At 29.3% G+C, this 24603-nt stretch overlaps 1 protein-coding gene across 8 annotated transcripts in view; it reads right to left on the bottom strand.

The window, feature by feature from the left end:
* The window catches only part of LOC129991030 (semaphorin-1A-like), a 631522-nt gene that overhangs the window by 481122 nt on the left and 125797 nt on the right, over positions 1 to 24603 (bottom strand). The window lies entirely within an intron of this gene.

The following is a 24603-nucleotide window of genomic DNA, read 5'->3' as shown; positions in this document are numbered from 1 at the left end:
CCACGGGAATCACGGCCTTATGACACAAATTCGAAAAAAACATAAGCTACCTCAAATTTAAGGTATTAAAAAATCAAATTTAAGAATACCATTCTAATAAAAGTAAACAAATGAAAAGATTTTTTAAAGTGTTTTAAACGCTTTTATTTCAAACGATTCAAAGCAAAGTTTGACACATAATTTAAAAATAATATTTTTAAATCATTGCGGTTTTGAGATATCTCGTTTACCTGCTTATGATAATACAGAAAGACGTATGTCGTCTGAATTTGTACAATATCTATACTTTAGACCTTAAAGCTGCACCAAAGTTTATCCATCTAACTCTCTTCTTTTTGAACTTATCATGTTACCTCATAACCGGACAGTTAGACTTCCTTCAATTAGATTTCGTTCAAAATTTGATAGAAACTGTAAATGTGGTCTAAAGATCATATACTAAATTCCAATAGTCTTGCTCAAAGCGTTATCTCTATCACAGACATAAAGCCAAACGTATTTTTTTCGAAATCAGAGAGGCTTACAACAGAGATTCGTCAAAATATCGAATTCGAATATTTTAATGATTACAATACTTCCTTTATACTTCGTATGCGAGAAAATAAAAAAAATAGATAAACAAAATACAATCGTAATTCAATCGTTGTAAAATTAAAAAGAAGATGAGTTTACTTTATCGGTATCAAAAGAGGTTTTATTTATACATATAAAGTTTTTTTTTTTTTTTTTTTTTTTTTTTGTTAAAGAAGTGGAGATCGGCTATATATTTTTTACTACATGCATATCTCTAGGTTTAAGACCATTGAAAAACGAAATATAATCCCCTTTTATTTTCGGGAGCACCTTCGAATGCAAAAGACTAAACAGCAATTTAAATATGGATCTCGCTTTTTCGCGGATTCGGTCAATCTCAGGAGAGCAAAGTAAATAACGGAACACAAAAAAAGAGAAGAAGAAAAAAAAAAAAGATTTCGAAATTCAAAAACACGTGCATCGTATATCTATATATCTCAATTTCGGCCACTCCAAATCCAAGTTCAAAAAACATCACGAGCCCAAGAAAAAGAACGGAAGAAAGAAAAGCAGTCCAACAAATAAATAAATAAATAAAATATATATATATTCCCGGCATACAAACGCACACAAAATGGACACACGGCTATAAAACTCTCGCATAAAAACTCTCACTGAGCTTTATTGAAAAGAGTGGACCCCTTTTTTCCGCTTGCTATTCTCCATTTTATATATCTATAGCTGCAGCACTGTGTCTGCATATATATATATATATATATTTCTCTCTCTACAAAAAAAGCAAAAAAAAAAAAAAAAAAAAAAAACCCGAGAAAGAGAAAAGAAGGATGAAGAGAAAATCCCAAAAGCTGTCGGAGGCACTGCTGACCGCAACATCACACACACACTCGTCGAGAGCTCTGATTTTTGAAATTTTGCCAAAGAAAAATATGGAGAGCTTGCCTGAAAGTTTTATGCTGGGATAAGAACCGGTGGGCATAAATTCTATTCGTTCAATGGGCAAAGAAACAGGTTTTCATTCATGTGTGGACGAAAGTGTTTGTATACAAGTTCTGTTTTACATAGTCATAGAGCATTTTTAGAAAAAGTCAGTTAACGAGAATTGTGTTAAAGTGAATCTCGTTGCCACAGATCTCATCTGCAGAAAAACATTTTTATCTGCTAATCGAAATTCTATTTCGATATCAGAGCATCTCAAGTTTGAGATTCGGTTCCGCCGATAACCCACGCACATGTGCCGACCGACTTCGTAATCCACCTTCTGTATAGAAATGACACAATTATTTTTATTTGAAATAAAATTTCTTGCTTTATGTATTGCGAAGTTTTCAGCGTGAATTGCCATCTCAATCATAATCATTAAATAATCTCAAACCATTAAAACTATTCCAAAATAATCGTACTATTAATTATATACAAGATGTCAATAAGCAGGCAATAACGTTGCCGAATATTATAATTTTTATTTCACATGTTACTAAAGATAATTAAATCAGTTATGAGCTATCAAGATGTAATAGAATGAATCGGATTGCCTCAGCATTATATTTTAACGAAACTTGTTCTAACTTGGTACGGATTGAATGGCTCAGATGTAGAATGCTATGAACTGAAAGCGACAGCCGACAATTCGTAACTGACTGCAGGCAAATTGCTTAAAAATTGCTTTGCTATTGATTTACTTTCTGTTATTTCCCGTTCGTTCTAGAATGTTCTTATAATTTCTGCATCTTTCTAAATCTGGAAGATTTGAGTCATTTCGTCTTGTGGATTAAAATAGATGCAAGGTTTAGTTAAGTGAATAAAATCTCGAGTTGAGATTAGAGAGTGTTATCTTTGAGTTTAATTAACACACGGTTTTTCTACGCTCATTTCATTTACGTGACAATATTTTAAATATCAAAAACACTTAGCGTTACCATATAAATATAATAAAATTATTTCCAAACAATTTTCAGATAAGTTTTTCAGCAATTGGCAATTATACTTTAACTTATAATTTTTGCAATGCAACTGTGCTGTTGATGTTCACAATAGATTCAAAGATGGTTTATCGTTTTCATTCATATAATTTCTATTAAATACAATGGAATAAGAATTTAAAATAAATAAAACGGAAGTTTATACAGCCTCATTTAGTAAGTAGGTGTTCAGAAATAGTACTCTTGTAGCAAAAACACAAGTAAGAAAGGAAAAAATACAAGTAAAACGAATCATGTTTCATAGAATCAAATGTTACTATGAATAAAAACGGAAAAGAAGAGCTGCTTAATGTTATAACCAAATCTCCAATCCAAAAAATATATATTTAGATTCGATTTATCTTCATTTTCCTCTTGTCGAGAGGGGCCGGAATGACATGCACTTCCCTAAACTTCTAAATTCCGCTTTATAAAAATATAAGAAATTATTATTATTATATAAATATCTTTGTTCTGAAAGCAACGTACTTTGCAATAAATCAATTTGACTTTTAAAAAAAATGTTTCATCAAAAACTAAATCTTAGTATTAATATCACAAAAGAAAACAATATTGTATATAACAAATACAACTCCTTAAAAATGACTCATTTGAAGCTAGTAGAATAGGCTTTCTTTTTGAGTAACTAATAGAACGTGCACAACAATCGTTTTAGATGCTTCACCAAGACGTACGAAATTAATCCACCTTTTCAAATTCGTAGAATTAATCCCAAGTTCAACGTCTTAAAAAAATAAGGAAAGAAAGGAGTAGAATAAAATGCCAGAACACACCCAAAGAGTTAAAGCCCAGAAGAAAAAAAAAGGGGAAAAAAACGTGTCAATCATTTTCCTTTCTAATAATAAAACGCTTCAAATCCATGTTCTGAACATCCCATTTTCCAGACACATCCCCTATTCTTTACGACTTTTTTTTTTGTTCAATGACAGACAGGGTAGAATTAAGATATTTTGACTTAGTTAGAAAAAGAATATGGTACCTCAGAAAGGATCTGGTTTTCATAAAGTAAATCATAATAAACTTCTGAGTTACCTGGTGGTCTAATGACATAAACTGAGAGATGAGAAGGCAAAGAGGAGGTGTGTGTGTGGGAAGGGGGAATAAAAAAATAGAGAAAAGGAAATGGAAGCAAACCATGGCTGGAAGGTTGAGGTCCGACCACACAGGAAGTATTCTTGGGCATTTCATTTTTAACCGTTATGGGCTGGCTGAAGTATGACGGATTTGGCTTATCATCAAAAAGGCATGGCGAATTTTGGCTAGAAAATGGTAAAGAAATTTCTGATGATTAATGCTTTTTTTTTTTCCTTTTTCAGCCAAATTTTTAGAGGATGAACCTATACACTAGTGCGCTGGTGGTCTACTGGCATGAAATAAAATGCAGAAAACATGCAGTAAAAGAATTCTTTTTATTATTATTTTAAGACTGAAATCTGACCACACAGAAAATCTTAGTAAGAGACAAATGCACCAGAACATTCACTGAGATAGATTTTTTAAATTGAATTCGCTTTCGTGCACGAAACAATATTAAAAAAACAAGTAAAAGAAATCAATAGCGAAATTATAGACTGATTTAAAATTTATCTATAGGGAAATGACGACTAGCGATTTCAATAAGAAAATTTCGTCCTCCATTATATAATTATGTTAGAATTTAATGGCAGCATATTCGGCATATTGGGAATAGGAAATTTCCTTTAATGCTCTAGTCAGTGATTTATTATTATTTATTAATGCTATGACAAAATTAATGAAACACAAATTTGCAGGCATATATTGTTTAATAATTCAGATTTATTTGTTCAATTAATTAGCACTAATATTTTGGAAATGCTTTTAAGAAATATTTAATTTAAAAACTTTGTAAAAGATGCATCTGAAAGAACTTCAAATTTCAAGGAATTAAAAAAAAATGTTACTGTTGTGCTTTATACATGACTGCATTTTCGATAGTCATAAAGATCAGTTACATGTACAAAATTGTAAATAAATATATATATATAGGACCACTATGTATCCAATACAAAGAAATTCTATAAAGACAATTAAAGTAAAAGTAATATGTTCTATCATCATTCCCAATATGCTCGTATCTTAGTCCGAAATTCCAGCGCAAATTTTAACATGTAAATTTACACTAATAAAAATTTCAATCAAATTTGTCATTTATCGATGGTTTTTTCTTATTGATAGCTATTTAAACTGCATCTAACTATAAAACTTTAAATTAAAGAATGTTCTAGACACGGAGATTCTTTTAATTATTTATGTCAAAAGCGTAAGATATTATTCATGTAACGACTTTTTTAATTACACAGTAGACATTATACACTTTAATAATGAGTCCAAAAGCAATGGTAAATATGAAAATAAAAAATGCTAATGTTGTCATGAATTGACCTAACTTTTTGGGAAATATATTTTTTTTTAAATTTTTACTCAAAAACTTTACATTCAAATGTCATATCAATAAATCTTCTGATCAATTATTTTTTAAAAAAAATATTTGGACTTGCTAAAAATATTCATTTGATAGAGTGGTGTTTTTTTTAATACGTAAATATGATTAAGACTGGAGTAAATGACTTAGATACTTGCATAATAAGGTATTAGAATAATTATATCGTTCTAAAAATTTCGGAAAAGTAAAATTATTTCCTTTCTCTTCAAACATTTCTCATTCCACAAGACAGCAGTCAAATATTAAAAGGAGAAACTTACATATCTTAATAGCTTTAGTTGCAAAAAAAGTTAACATAAAAAATTAATTTCACGTAGTTCGCATTAAAAATACATAAAGAATTAAAAGATGCTCGTTTATTTTCCATGTAATGTGTACAATATTCCTTCTAGCTTAAATTAATATATTGAACGAAGAAAAGATGATTACCTAGGGCATTGTTATACATATCCACGAAGGATAATATGAAAATAACCATTTTATTTTTTTCCGAGACTTAAAAAAAAAAAAGAAAAAAAGAATACCTATTCGACATCCGGAAAACTGCCTACCATCACTTTTTTCTCCATTATCTAAGCTCAAACGAAAGCCATTCGTCGGCCAATTAACTTCTTCGCATAATGGAATTAATAAAGAATAGTTGGTAGAAATTACCATCAGAGGAAAAAACGAAAAGAAAGAAAGCAATTCTAAAAAAATTGAATAGGAAATAATTTTGCTGGGGCGGTAAAAAAATAACAAACATGCTAACTTAATTAAAAAAAAAAAAAAAAAAGATACTGTCTCATTTTCTTACAGAATAAAAGAAAGTTCCTCAATTGCAATTTTTCTATGCTAAGTCTGATATAAAGATGTCAAAATAGCAAAAGTTGCCTTTTGTATTGAAAACACCCTTTTTATAGATATATTTTTTTAAATAAAAATATAAAATAAGGACATGAACTTCTGGTGTGACGATTGTCTTCCTGTTAATCCTTTTGATGAAGACAGTATTCATTTAGGGTTCAAATAAAGAATATGACTTCATTGGTTTTCATTACTTTTGACAGATTAAGTAAACGTGTCACTCTTTATTTTCATTAAATCCACAATCTAAGAGACAAAATATAAAATAACTTCCATTTTGAGCATCGCAAAATGCAATAGATTTTTCGAAAATAGCAACTTCTCAAACAAAAGGATAAAAATACGAACTGTTTGGAACTGATAAATGATAAAAGAAATAACTGTTGGGATGCGATGATTCTACTAACAGAACCTAGATTAACATTCGGAGATAAATATTAATTTTCGCCTCAGAATAGTGCTTAGACATTATAAAAATGAATAATTCATTGTTTAGTTTTCAATTTCGACAAAAGTTAATATTTGGGATTTAAAATATTTATTTAAGAATCAGACAAACGTATTCCTAACGTGGAAAATTCAATTAAATTTATATAGATAATAAGTAATGTTATGAAAAATATAACTATTTATTAACAGTTAACTATTTGTTTTTATCTAATATATAAAATTCTCGTGTCACAGTTTTCGTTGCCATACTCCTCCGAAACGGCTTGACCGATTTTGATGAAATTTTTTGTGCTTATCCGGTATCTATGAGAATCGGCCAACATCTATTTTTCATCCCCCTAAATGTTAGGGGTAGTCCATTATTAATTAAAAACTAACTTTCCCGCCAAAAAAATCTTCCATTTTTCCCAACGCCAACTTTTCCGCCAAAAAAATCTTCCATTTTCCCCATCGCCAAATAAGTAAGGCATCAGTTGTTTTTTTCTCCCAACAGTAATTAGGCTAGGGTTAACATTTTTCGACGGATTATTTCAAACGATTCTGTTTATTTTCTTAATGTTTTATGCATTTAAAATTAAACATTGTTAATTAATCCATGTTTCACATTCATTCTGAAGTACTTTTGAATTAAAATAACACAGAATAAAGGAAATTAAAAATGTCTAATCTGCATAGCGTTACCCCAACTGGCGTAGAAAAATTTACGCATTTGCGTTGACGTAACTGGCGAAGAAAATCCACGCATGCGCATTGTTCTGATTGTTGGCATGACAACCAACGGACGATTTAAATTATTTTTAGGTTAGTTGCATGCTTTTGTAAGTAAAATGTATTTATGTTAGTTATATATTTTTTGTATATGCTTATAGTTTTAAGTACATCGTTTTTTAAGTAGATTTTTTTAAACCTGTTTTCGACCGATTATTTTAAACGATTCATTTTATTTTCTTAGTGTTTGATGCATTTAAAATTAAACATTGTTAATGAATCGATCTGTTCATGATGAATCTGAGAAATTTTTGTTGACAAATTCTTGAGATATTACATAAATTAAGAAAGATATTCTTTAGTGACCATAAAGTTTAAACGCTCAGTGACTCTATTATCAGTAATCATATTATTAAAAAAAATGCTTTGTTTCAGTAAAAAATATTATATTAATTGCAGATTAATCATTTACACTGTAATTTAAAGCATAATTTCTACGAGGGGTAACAGAAAATTAGAGAGATATATATCACGCTATAACTGAAGGCCTTTATAATATTATGAGTGAATTATATGACTATCAAAATTTGAAGTTTTAAAATATTTTGCTGAAGAATCTATTAAAGTTGGAATTGCGTAAAATGTTTAATGGTACGACCGGAGTTTTATCCCCTGCTTGGCGAAATTTTTAAAAATCGCAAACAACGGCCTTGCGAAATGTTCAAAAGCAAAGAAGCAGATGTTCAATTATAGTGCATAATAAAGATTGCCAGCTTTGGTGCGTTATCGCAACTTGGCGAAGAAGGGGGTTAAACTCCGGTTAAACCTATTTAATTATTAAAATTTAAACGAACATTAAGATTGGCGAACCGGCTGGTCGCCAAAGGCGGCTAGTAAATATAATAAAAATACGAAACAAGAGAATTTTTCTTTTAGATGGCATTAAAAATGCGTTTGTAGTATTATTTTAAACAATATAACAATGGAATAATTTACAGGCAAATTATGTCATTAATAATTTATTACTTTTTTTGTATACAAAGAAAAAGAAAATATTGTAATCGTGAAAAAATTGAAACTCGACATTTTGATGAATTTCCATGCATCAAGACTTCTCTATAACCAAAAAACATATTTTTTGAACTATGTCTGTCATTGAACAAGATAACTCATAAGCTCTTTGAGCTAGACAAATGAAATCTGGTATGTGGTCTTTACGCCACATTTTCAGATTTCTAACAGATTTTGAACAAAATTCCTCCAGAAGAAATTTATCTGTCGGTGTACAAGTGAATATGATAATAATGTATATAAATGTAAAAAGTTAGATAACATTTAGAACACAAATCTAGTATCTATAATGTAGATCCATATCAAGGAGTTAACTGCCTCTTTGTCTGCTCTTTTTGCATGCGCGATCATTCAAAGACGAAATAACTTAGGAAAAAAACATTTGATTCGCAATATCAGTATCCAAACTGTGTCAAATTTTGAATGAGATATGTCAAAGGGTTGGCAATCTTTTGGACAGTCATTTCTCGTGTTTGCAAACGCAACAAAAAAATGTAATGAATTAAATATTTGAAATTTGGCATGTAATCTTTTGATTAAATGCCATCGGTCGGAGAAAGGAATTCAAAATGCTTTTTCGATTTTCTGGTACTTGTGTATTAACTTTCTAGCGATTATTCGACGATGAGATGTAATTAATGTATATTTTTCTATATTATACTAAAAGCACGCAACTCTCATACGTGAAAAAAAAATCTAAGCATACATGACATTCACAGACTTTGTCAATGCCCACAGTTTATGCAGTGGAGCGCAAGGGATAGTATTCTTATTAGAGAAAGTTTCAAGAAGATCAGTTTAAATATGTAATTCAATGTACTATAAAACTTCATATCGCGAATTTATTCGAAATAATTTTAAAAATTAAATAAATAGCTCTAATGCACAATATTTTAATTACACTGCCAGTTCCCAATAAAAATATTTTTCTCATTCTTAATTTATCTAATGTATCCAATTTTTATTAAAAATTCAAAATTTTTATAACATTATTAACTTGTTATTTATATTTATTCAAGATGCACTCACCAATATTTTTAAAGAAAGAGACCATACCAGCGACATGAAATTCGCCCACCCTATTGATATTATAGTAGCATTGTTAGATATAATTAATGATTAATACTTTTGAAATCTTACAAAAACATATGTATTTTCTCTTTATTCTGGATAAGATTAAAAGTTTTCTGATTTTAAAAGGTGTGGTGAGAAAAATACATTTAATAAAAGTCACCACATATCAAAAGTGTAGCATCAAATGAAATGAAGCACCCATTCCACATATAGTAATAAAGGAAAGGGTGTGACGCTATAACACAATATAACAGAATAAAAAGTCAGATGACATATGCGATTATCCTTGAATTGATTTAATTTGAGAGTGAAGAACTGTAAATTTGGAAACCATATAAAATATATTCTTCTAAATTTGGATCCAAAAGTTCAAACAATTAAAAAAAAAATTATATATTGTTCCTTTCATTGAAAAAAATAATTGTTTATATATATATAAAAAAAGAAAATCATGTTCATATCGTTTTCTGACATTCGTCTTCTAGTAGTATGCATTGATGAAAGTGAGCCATTTCATCCGCTCCATAAAAAAAGGGCGGATGATATATCATCTCTATCTATAGCGTCGGGAGTGAATGGCACTTTATTCACCCCAATGGACACTTGGCTTCAGTCCCTATCTATTAGACTATCAGCAGTCTCGTCTGCCGATTCTAGTGTTGGACATCCTCCCCTTGTTCATAAAAACACGTCATTTCTCTGGCAGTGTATCGTTTTGAAAAAGAGATTCTGATCAGTTTTGTCAGTGAAAGAGAAGGATCTGCATTTTACACCCCTTGAATGGCTCCCCCAACAAGCCAATAAAATGACCACTGCTATAAAGATGTGAAATGGGATAAGGGCAGAAAGCTCGCCAAGAGCAACTGTCCCAGAAAAACAGTCAGGAGTTGAATTGAGACTCCAGGGAAATGCTGGACAGAGATATCAGTCACTTTCAGATGTTTAATCTCTTTTTAGCAACGAAATGGAATTCGACGCAGTTAAATGATAAAAATCTGATCTTCAGAAACAGCCCGCACCGTCATTATAGGGTTACGACATTAATTTTTTCTTAAAATATGGGTTATATCTCCAAAGAGGTAAAGCACTAACGAGGTAACGCGAAAACTTCTATGGCACCTTCTTTGTTCAGATACTTCAATATTTACAGAACAAACAAATGAAGTAATGCAATCTTTGCCAGTTTCTTTATGTTTCATATATTTATAGCTAAAAGCAACGGATGTGGTCATTGGTCTCCCCGAAACTTCCTCGCACCCTCTCTAATAAATGCACTTATGTTTTAATAATAGAAAACAATATTACAGCAGAACCTATCAGAGTGTAATATATAGTGATTAACCATTAGGATGAACTTACTGTGCAAGTACCAGAAATGGGATATGTATTTTGAATGCCTTTTTCCCCACCATTGATTAAACTAAAATTTGATACAGAGTCATAACTATAGTCATAACAAGTTTCATACATTTAAATCATTGCGATATGAGTTATCGCGTTTTACTGCATGCAAAAGTACAGACACGTTTAATCCTGTGATGGATGTGGTTCCAAATTTGGTACATTATACTTTAGATGTTAAATCCGAATACTAAATTTTATTCATCTAGTTCTCGTTCATTTTGTAACTTAAATTCGGATAGACAGATTTTCTTTGAATGGATTTAGCTCAAAATTTGATAGAAATCTTTAAATTTGGAGTAGATGTCATATAGCAAATTTCATTCGTTTAGTTCAATTTCTTTTTCAGCTATCATACTCACAAACAGACGAAAGAACAGAAATACAGACGTAATCCCAAAAATGCGTTTTTCGGACATGGTTGATAGAAAAATAGAAGTTCGTTAAAATCCCAAGTTTGCATTTTTTTTTTTTAAGATCATACTTTTTCTGTGTGTATTTCGGATGCGAGAAAATAAAAATCGTTACCACTCGGGGCATTTCGTTAAAATTTACTGATTAGAAAATTTAATGGGCACATGGGTTATTAATGGACAATTAATAACCATTTTGTAGAATTTCAACTTTTTTTAGAATAAGAAAGTTTTTTTTTTTATGTAAACCTATCAACAAATAGCAGAACCGATCACTGATAATACAAAATTAATTTATGAGCAATGTAGCATTTACTTTTTTCTGTTATGTTTTGAGAAAAATGGGTGTCGTCTAAAGATGTAAATATTGAAGAAGGTTTCTAATTGACAGTGTTTTAACTTCATTTACTTTCTCATTCATCGCTTAGAAGTGGATTAAAAACTTATGCCCATTAAAAAGTTGAAGAAATTTTTAAAAAGCACATAGATGTAAAGGAAGAAAACGTCAGCTATGCAAGTAAACGTCTACCTGGGTCATATGAGGGCAAACAAATTCCAAGTGAAAATGGTGCGTTTATATCTAATGTAATTAATTGGTGTAATTTATTTCCAGTATTTTTAATATTGAGTATGTTTACTACTCAAGTATGATTATATTTTAAAAATGCGTTTTTTAAGTTCAAAAATAGAAAATAAAAGAAGTTGCTTTATTTAAATTTTAAAAAGCGACTGTTTGCATTTCAAAGTTAAATGAAATCCATCCACATTTATAAGCAGTGCTAAGAATTACGGGTAACCGAATGAATATAATAGTATACGTTTAAATCTTTTAAATATTGAAATTTAAATGAAATGTATTTATATTATAATGAATGCAATATTAGCTTATAACAAAAAAGTTAAAGTTACATTTATTCACATTCTAAACTAATTTTGTTAAGAAAAGGAAGACAGCTTTGTTATATTTTCTTCGTTAAAATTTTGAATGTTCGCCGGTTTTCTATCATAAATTTAAAATTCAAAATATATTTTGACTGAATTTTATTAAAAATATTTCATTTTGTCAAAGCATGATTTTTTAGCATATTTTAAATATTTTCCGCATTCAATTGGCAATCAAAGAAGAAACTTTTCTTTAAATTTATTTTATCAAATACATATATTAACGAAAAGAAACGTACTTTATATTTTGATAAATTTTTCTTTTTCCTTAATGTAAACACGGAACGAAAATAAATGAAACAAAAAAAGAGGGGGAAAAAATCTGAAAAACGGCCATATGAGTAAACGAACAGACAGGCAAGTCTGATAGCATCATGGAGACTGATGCAGTTTACCCTCTTTTTGTGCTTCATTTTCCAGAAGCAGTAGATTCTTCGAAATGAAATGTAGAAAACGACGAAGTATAAGAAGAAAGACGGATAACCAGCCTTTTATTTAAAAGGGATGAAAAAAAAAAAAAAAAAGGGAAAAGAAATTTTGCATAATATGTTGGCAACGGGGCTGGCAAAAGAAGAAACAACCACCACCAACCACCGTCGCAAAAAGAAATGTTCGAAATACGCTGAGTAGTTTGATTTAAGCGAGGGATGGCGGGAAAAAATATAAAAAGAGGCACTGAAAACGATGGAAATAAATAAATAATAATAAAAAAAAAAGGTTTCAGAAAAAGGGGTGGGTAACGTTTTTCGAGACCTCTGTCATGAACGATAGTTGATGGTTTGCTATGCTTGAGGGAGGAGAGAAGGGTTTTTCGATGTTTCTGCCATTAAATGAAAGAAGAATGGATGCGTATACACTTGTGCGGGATTTTGATAGAAGGACGGATATAAACTTGTCCATAGATTATTGAAGTGGTAGCAGACGTAATTTTTAAAAAGAAGATTAAAAGCATGGCTTACAATCGAATCCACGGATTTCAACCAAAGATGGTACTCCCTGAAGCTTAAAATGATAGCAATTTGGTTACATTCACAGCCTGATAAATTTTTAAAGCTTCTTAAAAATGTAACAGAAATGGTGTGGCAAATAACAGTATTAAAAATACTATTCACTGCTTTAGATTCAATTTGAAATATAAATAGGTTTCCATGCAACGGTCTTTTGAAGATTATAGAAATAAAAGATAGTTATTTGCGAGAATGCTTTAAAAGCATGCATGATTTTAAAAAAAAGTTAAGCGCAGTTTTCGAAATCTTTAGCATATTATAATATATTTCGAGTATTTAAACTTTTGAACCAAAGATACATTTCGCATGGCACTCCGGGTTGGAGAAGGCTTGTATAAGAAATACACAAATCTTCCTTTGCGCTATGAAATAAATGCTATGATGCAATGAAAATTAATTTTCTTATAATTCATATTTTCTTATAATCATAATATATATCATTAATTTTCATATTCAAAATATCATTAATTTTCATATTCAAAATATCATTAATTTTCCTTTATAAGCCCAAATAATTTTTACACTATTATTATTCTCAAAAAATTCTTCGCCTCACTCTACCATTTTAAAGACTATCGGATTATTTAACAATAATTTTAAAAAAAATGGAAGAGAATATAGATTTTATTTCATTTTCCTTTGCTTAAAAGAATAATTTAACACGATTATTATGGCGAATTATTATTATTAAATATTTTAAAGGCCGTCAAATTATACGTGAATTACAATATACATAAATACAAAAACATACATGTTGTATAGAAAAGCGGACAAAAAGCGCCACCCGCCTATCGTTGGATTTAAATCTACAACTTAGGTCGACAGTTCTTGTGATGTAGTTTCTCACAACGAATAAATAAAAAAAAATTAAGGGGGGAAAAAACTGAATACTCATGTCATTTACGGTTTTGCGCAGTTTTATGTTGATAGGGGGGAGTGTTAGAAGCGAGGGTGTTTCGGGGAGACAATTCTCACTGGTTTCTGATGATCTACCTGTTATTCAGGTGCATAAATATAACATTCACAGCAGAAGGAAGAGGTAATTAATTAATTTAAAGCAACTACCACTACTAAATATACTTTACACTTATCTGCATTTCAGAAATTCTCGTTTTACTAAACAAATAGCTATTATAAAAGTCATTTCCTCAAGAAAAATAATCCTTTACCTCACTGTTCTAAAACAATTAGTAAACCAATTAGAATTCTAACAGGAATAATATCCTGAATTAATCATGAGATAATTTCATCGCTGTATTTTATTGCACATACAAGAGTTATTTTTTCCCCTTCGTTATTCAACAGATTTTGAATATAATAAAGATAAGGTGATTCATAGTCATGGCGTATCTTATCAATCTTCCAGTACTTATGCAACTATGGAAAAGTTTTCAAGCAGTGATAGGTTAATGATACTCTAACATTGTTCTATAGATATCCAATACATTAATCATACTGTGTCAAACAGATTGAGTTTATTCCCGGACGCAATTTAGATCTCTGAGTGAAGGGTATTTCTGTCTTTGAGTTAGGGAGGAAAATGGTCCCAATTTTCCGGCCATGCGTCAAGGACAGTCCGGGATCTATGAGTCATATCTTATCGGGTGTTGGGTGTGGCAACAATTCTAGAGATGCTTTTGTGAGATAGCGATTCCTGTATGTTCAGGCACTTTCACAATTCGGCTTGTTCAAAAGCCAGCTTCCGCCGCTTCATGGAACAATATCTAAGATCCAGATTTTTATCAATTTATTAATGCCATGGTACATAATTTTGAGAAAAGGCAGTTATTTCTTCTTCTTTTATATGAAGAGTATTTAAATTTATATTAAGAGTATTATTTTATATTTTATATTAAGAGTATTATTTCTTCTTTTATATTAAGAGTTCGAAAATATTGTTTAGCAGTTATAATCGCTTTCTGAATTTTGCTTTTCCAACAACATTATGTCTCCATTTCGTTTTACACTTTAGTCAATTGGTTTTATTACTCAGAATTTTTTGCATTTACTCTAACTTCGTAAAAAATTACTCAAAAATAAACACTCAAGCAGAGACAGTCTGCTAAATTATTTAAATAGTCGATTAATAGGATGATAAACTTCAAGAAATTTAATGCATTTAATCTAAAAAGAAATACTTATTTATATGTTTAACACAGAAATCTAATTCATGCAGTAAAATCCTATGGCAGTAACTGAATATCTGTCGATAAAAAAATATCTATTCTATTAATAAAGTAAAGTAATTGTGCAAAATTCAAGCAAATATTTTCTATTTTTAATTCATTATCCTGATATATAAATAAAAATGTAAATTTTTCAAACATATCGTGAAAATGTCTGCTTTCTATTTCTGAATCATTCTTTTCACATTAAGTTAAATGAATGCTTACAAATGAAAATCATTCGTTTATTTAATAACCAAACAATTCGTTTCAATCAATGTATTCCTACCATGATATTTCAGCAATACCAAATTACGATAATTTTATGTTTTAAACAAAGAATAAAAATTTAATACAAAAGGGTATAGTATGATTCGGTTACGGTGAAATAAAAAACTGTCACCGAAAACATATTCTGTGATAAATCTATATTGTAATAACATCAATATAGATTTATCACAGATATGTACACAAAGCGCGTTGTTATCTTGTTAAAATTTAAAAAAAGTTACAATGAAAAATGTTTAATTCTCATGAACTAATAAATGAATGTTCTTCAACTGAATAAGTATATTTTTGAACTATAGATAATAGCATCAATAGATATGAAAGTAGAAATTTATTATCTATTCTTTTTTTTGCATCTAATTTAATATACGTTCGATAATTTCAATAAATCAATACTAAGTTTTTTAACAAAACTTTGCATAAAAATAGAATATAATGTATTTCTTTCTTTTTAAAGGAAAATTTTGATATCGAGTAACTCTTGGAAGATAATATTTTCCAGAATTTTACAAACAGTTTCTAATGATAAAAATAGTATTTAATTCAATAACTGGTGCCTGTTTCTTAGACAGAAAAAGAATTTTACAAAATATTCTCTAACGAAATCAGAAATAAAATCTCACTCCACTGAGTTCGCCAGGAACTGTCTTCTCAACAAAATCAGTGCTGCCATTTCCAAATAATATAATACCGTTAGAGGGAGATGAGGGAAGTTCGTTTGTCATGCTACCTTGCCTACTCTGTCATTTCTTTCACCCTCCCGTTTTTCCTTTTTACTGATCCGCCTCGGAAAATCGTTTGGAACTAATTGGGCTTGCCATCAAAGGGTTGGAAATTCGACTCTACGACATGACAAAGGGGGATTCAAACAAGTGAGTTGGAAATGTGAAACCAACCACGAAAAAGTGATCTCATGGAAAATTTACCACCTCGCGAATTTCGTCCAAAAACTTTCGCAATTTTCTCTCTCCCAACTTTTCGTCGAGTCCTTCAATCTTCAGAAATATGCAGAGTGAGTTAGAATTTAAAGGATGTGTTGCTGCAAGGCAAGCCAAATTAGGAAGTTTCTTCAACAGTCATTTAAATAAGCACAGTTTAGTGACACTGTTGCTGAATTAAAAACCAAATTTTTGTCTATGCAAATAAACGGAGTCAAAAATTAGTAGCACACAAATCAAGAATAATTAATAAATTTGCGACATGAAGTTTATTTCGCACGTTAATTACATCTTATTTTTAAGATATTTTACATCTTACATATTTATCTTTTCTTCATTATACTTGATGTAGGAAAGATAGTACAAGATACTGTAAGATATCAAATGTATCACTAAAATAACAAGAAAAAAATATTCATTTGTTATCTTTGATAGAAATATTTCATTTATGAGCTTAAATAAACACAATCAAAATATTTAAATTCCTGCATTATTTAGCGTTGAATTCATATTTGTAATTATTTAGTAACATCCCCCTATTTTTTTAATCCAACACTCCTTCCTCAGACACAAAAAAGCAATTAAAATCTATATATTTAGGCATCAAAAGAGTACTATTTTTCATGGAGGTAAGAATGAGAAACTGTTTAATTATTCTTAAAACGAATTGGAATATTTATGAGTTTGTGAAAAGAAAAAGTATTCTGTTCTTTATTTTCCACTTCAATTTGGAGCGCAGCCTAAATTAATCCTTCGATACAAAAATTAATTCAGACTGAATCCTAACCAATATCAGCCATCAGATATGAACAAGTCATTAAAAAGTCTAGTGACTATTAAGATAACAGCATTTATCTGAAATAAGAGTTGCAGTGCAGCTCTGACAAGTTGGCGGTTGACTTGAGACACTGAATGAAAGAAAAATATGAAATGAAGAGCGTATCGTAGATAAATAATAAGGTTGTAATAAAAACAATTATATTAAACTCGCTAAAATTTCCACTATGTCTCATTTTTAATATATTATCAATTACGTATTATGAGGACATGAAATGCAATCAGACAAGGCAAGCTTTGATTTACGTCTATTTCCTAAGCTATGATGAGAAACTCGTCTGACAGGCGGCCATAAAGAATAAAGTTCAGCTTGCACATTAATTTATCATATATTCAGACTGTGCAATTAATTTTCAATTTGAACAAAAAAACATTAATTGCGCGATTTATGCATGATTAAATTATACTGGGATTTGGAAGGCATCAAGTTATCAGAGAAATACTGAAGAAAAGACTAGAACATTGATGTAAGGGGGAGGGGGTGGATAGAAAGGCACATCAAAAAAAAGAATAAAAAGAAACGGATGAAAAGAAAAAAAAAAGAGGAAGGAAAAAGAAAAAAAGTGCATTGATGCAAGTAACCGATTTGACCCTGCCGGGCATCCACCATTAAATTGAAGCAAAGTAAGACAGGCCTTCTTTCTGTTCATGGTTTGAAAGCTCAAATACTGCTCCAGGCCTATCACAGTTCTCGACCCATCAGATGGTAGAATGGAAAAGTTATACCTTCCACACGTGTGAAACGGGAAGAAAGAACTTTAGAAAACAGTAAAATATATTTATAAAGAAACCATCCTCCAGGTTTTAGAAGAAACTATCTTTTGAATCAGTTGCAAGTAACACAAATACATTGACTTCATAAAAAACATAGCAATATTCTCAGGTGATACAACTTAATATAGAAAATGGCAGGAAAGTGAAAAAAAAAATTAATACATTTCTTAAAGCAGAAAAAATAAAGCTGGTCTAATACTTTTTAAGAATATTTTCTGCATATAAATGGAGCAAAATGTGTATCTCATTGATTCATAAGTTAACACCACATTTTCTTCAGTCTCGGCCTATGTTAATCTTCCAAAATTAGTTCTAAGCCTAATTTGCGTTTGACATGATAATCATTAAATTAAATATTAAAGTTACTTCAAAAATCTTATTTTTGTTTTTCATAAAATTAAAAGTTTAAATCATCAAAAAATGTCATCTAATAATAATAGTCCAGTAATCAATAGAAATATACTATTTCCGATAATGTTCACTTACAAAGTGATAAATTTCAGTAAAGACAGTAACATCTCTATACAGTGCAAAGTCAGTATATAACATTAACAACAACAAAATATAAATAGTATACAATATACTTTACACATATATAATAAGCATTTTTTTTTTTTTTATATAGAAAACATTTCAAAACAACATGTTCAACAACAATTTTCTTTTAACTTTATCAGTTTCAGCTGTATAACGATGATATATGACATGGTGAAAATGCATAAAAGAAATCCATTAATCCTTCTACTTTACATTTTCTACAGTTTTTTATTAAAATTTTTTTTCAAAGGACTAGAATAGCTAAAATAAATATGGTGAAACCCATCTTAGGAAAGAGGCTTTCTTTAATGTTTTAAAATGTGTGTTTACGAGAATTTTTATTGTATAAATGCTTAGAAGTTTACAGGACATAATTAAAAAAATATTTAATCAGAAATTTTGTGCATGCTTCATGCTGGGTAAAATAATTTTTTTGAGAAAATAATATGTATATTTACATTGAATATTTCAGTCGTAAACGAACACAATAACTTAGGGAACAATACAAAAATTGTATTATGTAAATTTCAATTTCAGTTCAGATAGGAAAGGAATAGGTAACACAACGAAAGCTTTTTCACATAGTATAAATTTTCATAATTGAAATTTTTGTCAACATTTTCAAAAAAAAAAAAAACATTTTATAAGAAAACATGAGAGGAACCTTGTTTAAATTAAATATTTTTAAGATTAAAAACATGTTTACTATCTTCTAAATTCTCATAAACATATAAAAATATTTTTTTCCCTCCCTCCATATTCAAGCAACAAATTTTCGAAAATTGCCTTCGATTTTGTAGTCAAAAGAGATTTTTTTTTGTAAATAATTAAAAATTTTCTTTGTTATTAAAATAAATGAAAACGCTATTCCTTTCATACTGTTGCAATTGCATATTTAATTTGAATTTAATTCATTACAAAATTAGTGGGTTAATCAGCAAATTTCCATAATTATTCAAGAATAATTATAAATTAATTATCCCTAAAATTTTATTGCTAAACTATTTATTCTGTTAATTTATAAATCTAAAATTATTTTTCAAAACAGAATATAATTTTGTACTTTCAACAAAGTTAAAAAAATAATATTAAAAAATATCAATACTGAATAACAACAAGACTATTTTATAAAAAAGTGTATATTGCAAGCCACATGCAATGGGAAATATAAAACCGAAACAAATTGTTTTGCTTTATTTTTTTAGTTCATGCCTTTGCTAGGAAGATTACTATAAACACACTCTCACGTGACCAATTGTAAACGCATAGAGAGAACTGTACGGATCGGCCAGTAATCAGGTCATCCACCTTAAGCGCCCATGACCTGGTCAGTGGACCAAGTCAAGACGCGTTTTTCGGCTTCTTTACTTTTTCATTCTTTTGTTTCGCACCTTCCATTTGTAACGTACCTCGGAAAGAATAGTAAATGATTCATAAAAGTTCTATTTCGGTCGGAATACAGACTCTTCATTTAGCCATTGGAAAGCAGATAGCTTTAAATGGGCAATGTTATGAAAAGGAATTTTTATTCCTTCTTCAACAAATTTAAAATTCTATGAATTTAAGAAGCATATTTTTTTTTTTATATTCCACTGCAAATTATTACGACAATCGGAAATAAAAGTTTTGACTTGGAAAATCCTTTTTTAGAACAGAGAACGGAGAATGCATTTAAAGTACAAGAATTCATTTTGTAGAAAATTGAACTGATAAAACGGGTTTTGCAAGGAAATCATTTATATTTCAGGCAATCCTGGTTCAAGAATCTCAATTTATTGCCAAGACGCAACCAAATAATTAAAACAAATTCTTACATATTTTAATAATTAAATTGGAAGATTATCAACTTGATGAATGTTTCTCGTAATTCAATCAAATATTCTGCAATTGTAAATGACCCGCAATTCAGTCCTTTCTGGATATGTTAGAGGTGAAACATTAAAAAAAAATAGACTAACAAAAAGAGTAATTGTTAGAAATTTTTAATGATGTCGAAAAATGAATCTGATAAATTAATAATCATTAATAATATAAATCATCATTATCCTTTTAGTTACTGTATTATTAAATTGGAATTCGGATAATGTTCCATTAATAAACAATGCCTTTTATATAATATCCTTTTCTTGTAGACCACAAGATATTCCTAATAAAAAACCGGCAATGTCGTTATTTATATTCATAAATAATACTAAAAAATAAATCAATTTATAATAGGTCTGATAAAAGCAGTCTGACAAGAAATATCACAACCATTCATATGCTTCTAAATTTTCTATTCTTTGAATGATTTTTCTTCTTCTAATAAATTCCGTTGAAAAAGACAGAAAATTGTCTTCTAGTGTTACTAGAACTGAAAGCGGTCAGCCAATGAAAATTCCCTAGATAGATTTTAAATCCCTACTAACATAAAAAACTACAGTTAAAAAAATTATAGATTTTGCACATAAATGGATATATAAAATTAGTAGAAAGTATTACTCATCAAATAATTTTTTTAACAATTCTTTACTTTTTGAAGTTAAATTGTAGTTTCACCCTTTTCGAGTTATATATCATATCGCCTATTCCTTAAAATATAATGTTCGTTCTTTTGAAAAAGAACTGCTCAGATTTTACTTGTTTGCTTTTTGATTGCAGGAAAAACCCCGTAATAAAATTTATCTTTATACTTATATTTTTATTTCGGCAGGAAAAATACAGAATTTGTAATAATCAGGTATAGACTTTTTAAAAAAATGTTAGTTACAAGTTTGACTCACCAAGTGGATAATTCTCAATCGCTTTTCTTTACTACGTCATGCAATGTAAAAGCAAATAATAAACAAACAAATTAAATAAGTATATTCTTTTCTGAATTTGAATTATATTGTATCTGTTTCACCTAAAACTTGTTGGTCTTATTATAACAAACATGCATTTAAGTATTAATAATAGAAAGTAAGTAATAGAAAATAAATTCTTCTTCTTCTTCATCAAATAATAATAATAAATAAAATAAAAAATCTGAATTTTTTCTCAAAGAATTCTTTTTTTCTTCTTTTTTTTCATCTAAGTACAATTATAAAGATTGCATGAGGACTAATAGCTAAAATTGTAGCATTCTTTCATTCAAAAAAATTTCGCAAGACACAATTACTATAAACCTTTTATCAGATTTCGCTTTAGTTTCAGTATACCAAGAAAGGTACTTGTAAGGTAAGAAAGGTATGAAATGGAAATAAATAAAAATGTTACTAAATAAAATAATACAGTAATCGAAATTATTATGTCGAATGTAAATGTTCAGATGCTTATTATTAAAGAATTGCGATGTATATACCCCAAACTGTATTTGTGTATAAAAGGTATGCCTTTGGCTAAGTTTTGGCGTAACCATATACCACCAACGAACTTAATCAATAGACTAACATAAATTTTTAGCGATCTTATTGGCGCCTAATCGCAGGTTGCAATAAGCATACAACTCTAAAGATTAATCACTGGCATGCGGTTAGTAAACAAATACCATCCAAACTTATTGTATACTAGCCGCCTTTGGCGACCAGCCGGTTCGCCCATCTTAATGTTCGTTAAAATTTTAATAATTAAATATTTTATGCAATTCCTACTTTAATAACTTCTTCATCAAAATATTTTAAAACTTCAAATTTTGATATATAATTCACTCATAATATTATAAACGCCTTCAGTCACAACGTAATATGTATCTCTCTCATTTTCTGTTAGTTCCCGTAGAATTTATACTATAAATTAAAGTGGAAAGGATTAATCGGCAATTAATATAATAATATTTTTTACTGGAACAAAGTATTTTTTTGTAATATGATTACTGAAAAGAGTCACTGAGCGTTTAAACTTTATGGGCACTAAAGAATATCTTTCCTAATTTATGTAATGTTTCAAGAATTTGTCAACAAAATATTCTCAGATTCATCATGACCAGAACGATTCATTAACAATGTTTAATTTTAAATGCATCAAACATTAAGAAAATAAAACGAATCGTTTAAAATAATCGGTTGAAAACAGGTTAAAAAAAACTACTTAAAAAACGATGTACTTAAAACTATAAGCGTATACAAAAAATATATAACTAACTTAAATACAATTTAATTACAAAAACATGCAACGAACCTAAAAATAATTTAAATCGAGTCCGCTTCCGTTGAAATGTAAACAATGATAATACAATGCGCATGCGTGAATTTTCAACGCCAGTTACGGAACGCAAATGCGTGATTTTTTCTACGCCAGTTGGGGTAACGCTATGCAGATTAGAAATTTTTAATTTCCTTTATTCTGTTTTATTTTAATTCAAAAGTACTTCAGAATTAATCTAAAAGATCGATTCATTAACAATGTTTCATTTTAAATGCATCAAACATTAAGAAAATAAATAGAATCGTTTCAAATAATCAGCCGAAAAATCTTAAGCCTAGCCTCATGACTGTTGGGAAAAAAAATTGAAGTCGTACTCATTTGGCGATTTCAAGATTTTTTTGGCGGGAAAGTTAGTTTTTAATTAATAATTAAAATTCTAATTAAAAATTCAAAAAAAGGGCTATCCTATCTTTTAAGTTAGATCAAACTGCACACGGTGTGCAAATTTGATTAAAATCGGTTAAGTAGTTTAGGAGTCCATCGCGGACAAACAACGTGACACGTAATTTATATATATTAAGATATTTCAACAAGCTTGAGCTATAAAAAATAAAATGTTTTAAGACCCAAACTCTACAACACAGCAAAAAACTTAAACCCAAAACTACTTATGACCTACACTGAAAAATATGCACATTATGAAACAGCATTTGAAGGATTAAAACGGGTCACTGCTTCCTTCTTCAAGTAACACCCGTAAGTTAGGGAGACACCTCACCTAGGCTGATGATTCCGTATCATCCTCACTTCGGCAATAGTGTTTCTGGGACATCCAAGGTATTTTCCTCGAGCCCATATACCGACGTTAGACAACAAAAGACGTTAAATATGAACCACCCTGATGTGGTCACGATGCTTGCACACAAAGCCAGCATTAAAAAATGATTTGCACAGTTGGAAAAACTAGTTCTTCCCCTTCCTAAATAAGATGTTAGGAATGAGTTGCTTTTTTTGCCATCTCAATTGCTAAAGCGTGTACATAATCTTACACTCCACAAGGTGTGGATGCCGACTTCTTTCTGTACCGATCGTGAGGAAAAGGTAATTTAAAAACAATAGCTCCATTGTGGAACAGTTATTTGTAGAATCCTCTTTGTACAAATCGATGTCTTTACTTTTTCCTTTTATAGAGAATTTTCACTTTGATCTAAATGATATAATGTGGCTATAAAGAATATTTGACGCATTTCCATGAAACCATTTCTTTTCTCAATGATTATGCAAGAAATAAAATTAACAGCGAAAGCATTGCTTAGTCTGATTATCAATTAAAATGCTAAAATTCAATAACTTAAATAATATTAAATCATTTTATAAATATACAGAAAATGAGAAAGGAAAATATCTACAGCAAACTTCCTTTACATTTCAGGCAATGCTCCCAAATGAGCTTAGTTCAAAATATAGATACAGAATATAACCTTTCAATAAGATTTCATGTTCAATTTTGATAAAATATTTAGATTAAAATTTCAGATAGCATTAATAAAATTAAAAATGTTTTTAAAATCTGATCTTTTTTGATAACTGAGCAACATGGAATGATGATTGCAGAACTTATACTGCAATAATCTTTCATAAGTAATCATACATAAATATTGGTACAAAACATATAATAAAATCCATTTCTCGTCATTGGATACATTCGCTGCTTTCTATCATATCATTACAGCAGATAGATGATTATCGGTATTTTAATAATCCGTCTCAAATATCCTTTTTTTAAAAAAATTATCCAATTTATCCGGAATTGATTCTGGTTTTTAATTAAACCATTGTGAATAAAATTCATTTGAAAGGAAGAAAGGAAAGATAAGAAACTAACATTTTAAGAAGCACATTATTGAATACCCTCTATACCTTGCTCTAAATAGATATCTTGCACTGAAAGGAATAAGAATGAATTAGTATCAAGACCGAAGCCATATTAAAAGGATATAGAAACTATATTTGACATATACATTAATAAGATATTTAACTGCAAAGTTTCTAAATCGTATATATTCTTCAG

The sequence above is a fragment of the Argiope bruennichi genome, chromosome 2, assembly GCF_947563725.1.
Source record: "Argiope bruennichi chromosome 2, qqArgBrue1.1, whole genome shotgun sequence".
Lineage (NCBI taxonomy): Eukaryota > Metazoa > Arthropoda > Arachnida > Araneae > Araneidae > Argiope > Argiope bruennichi.
Note: the sequence above shows the minus strand (reverse complement) of the source record. Positions and strands in the feature narration are given on the sequence as shown.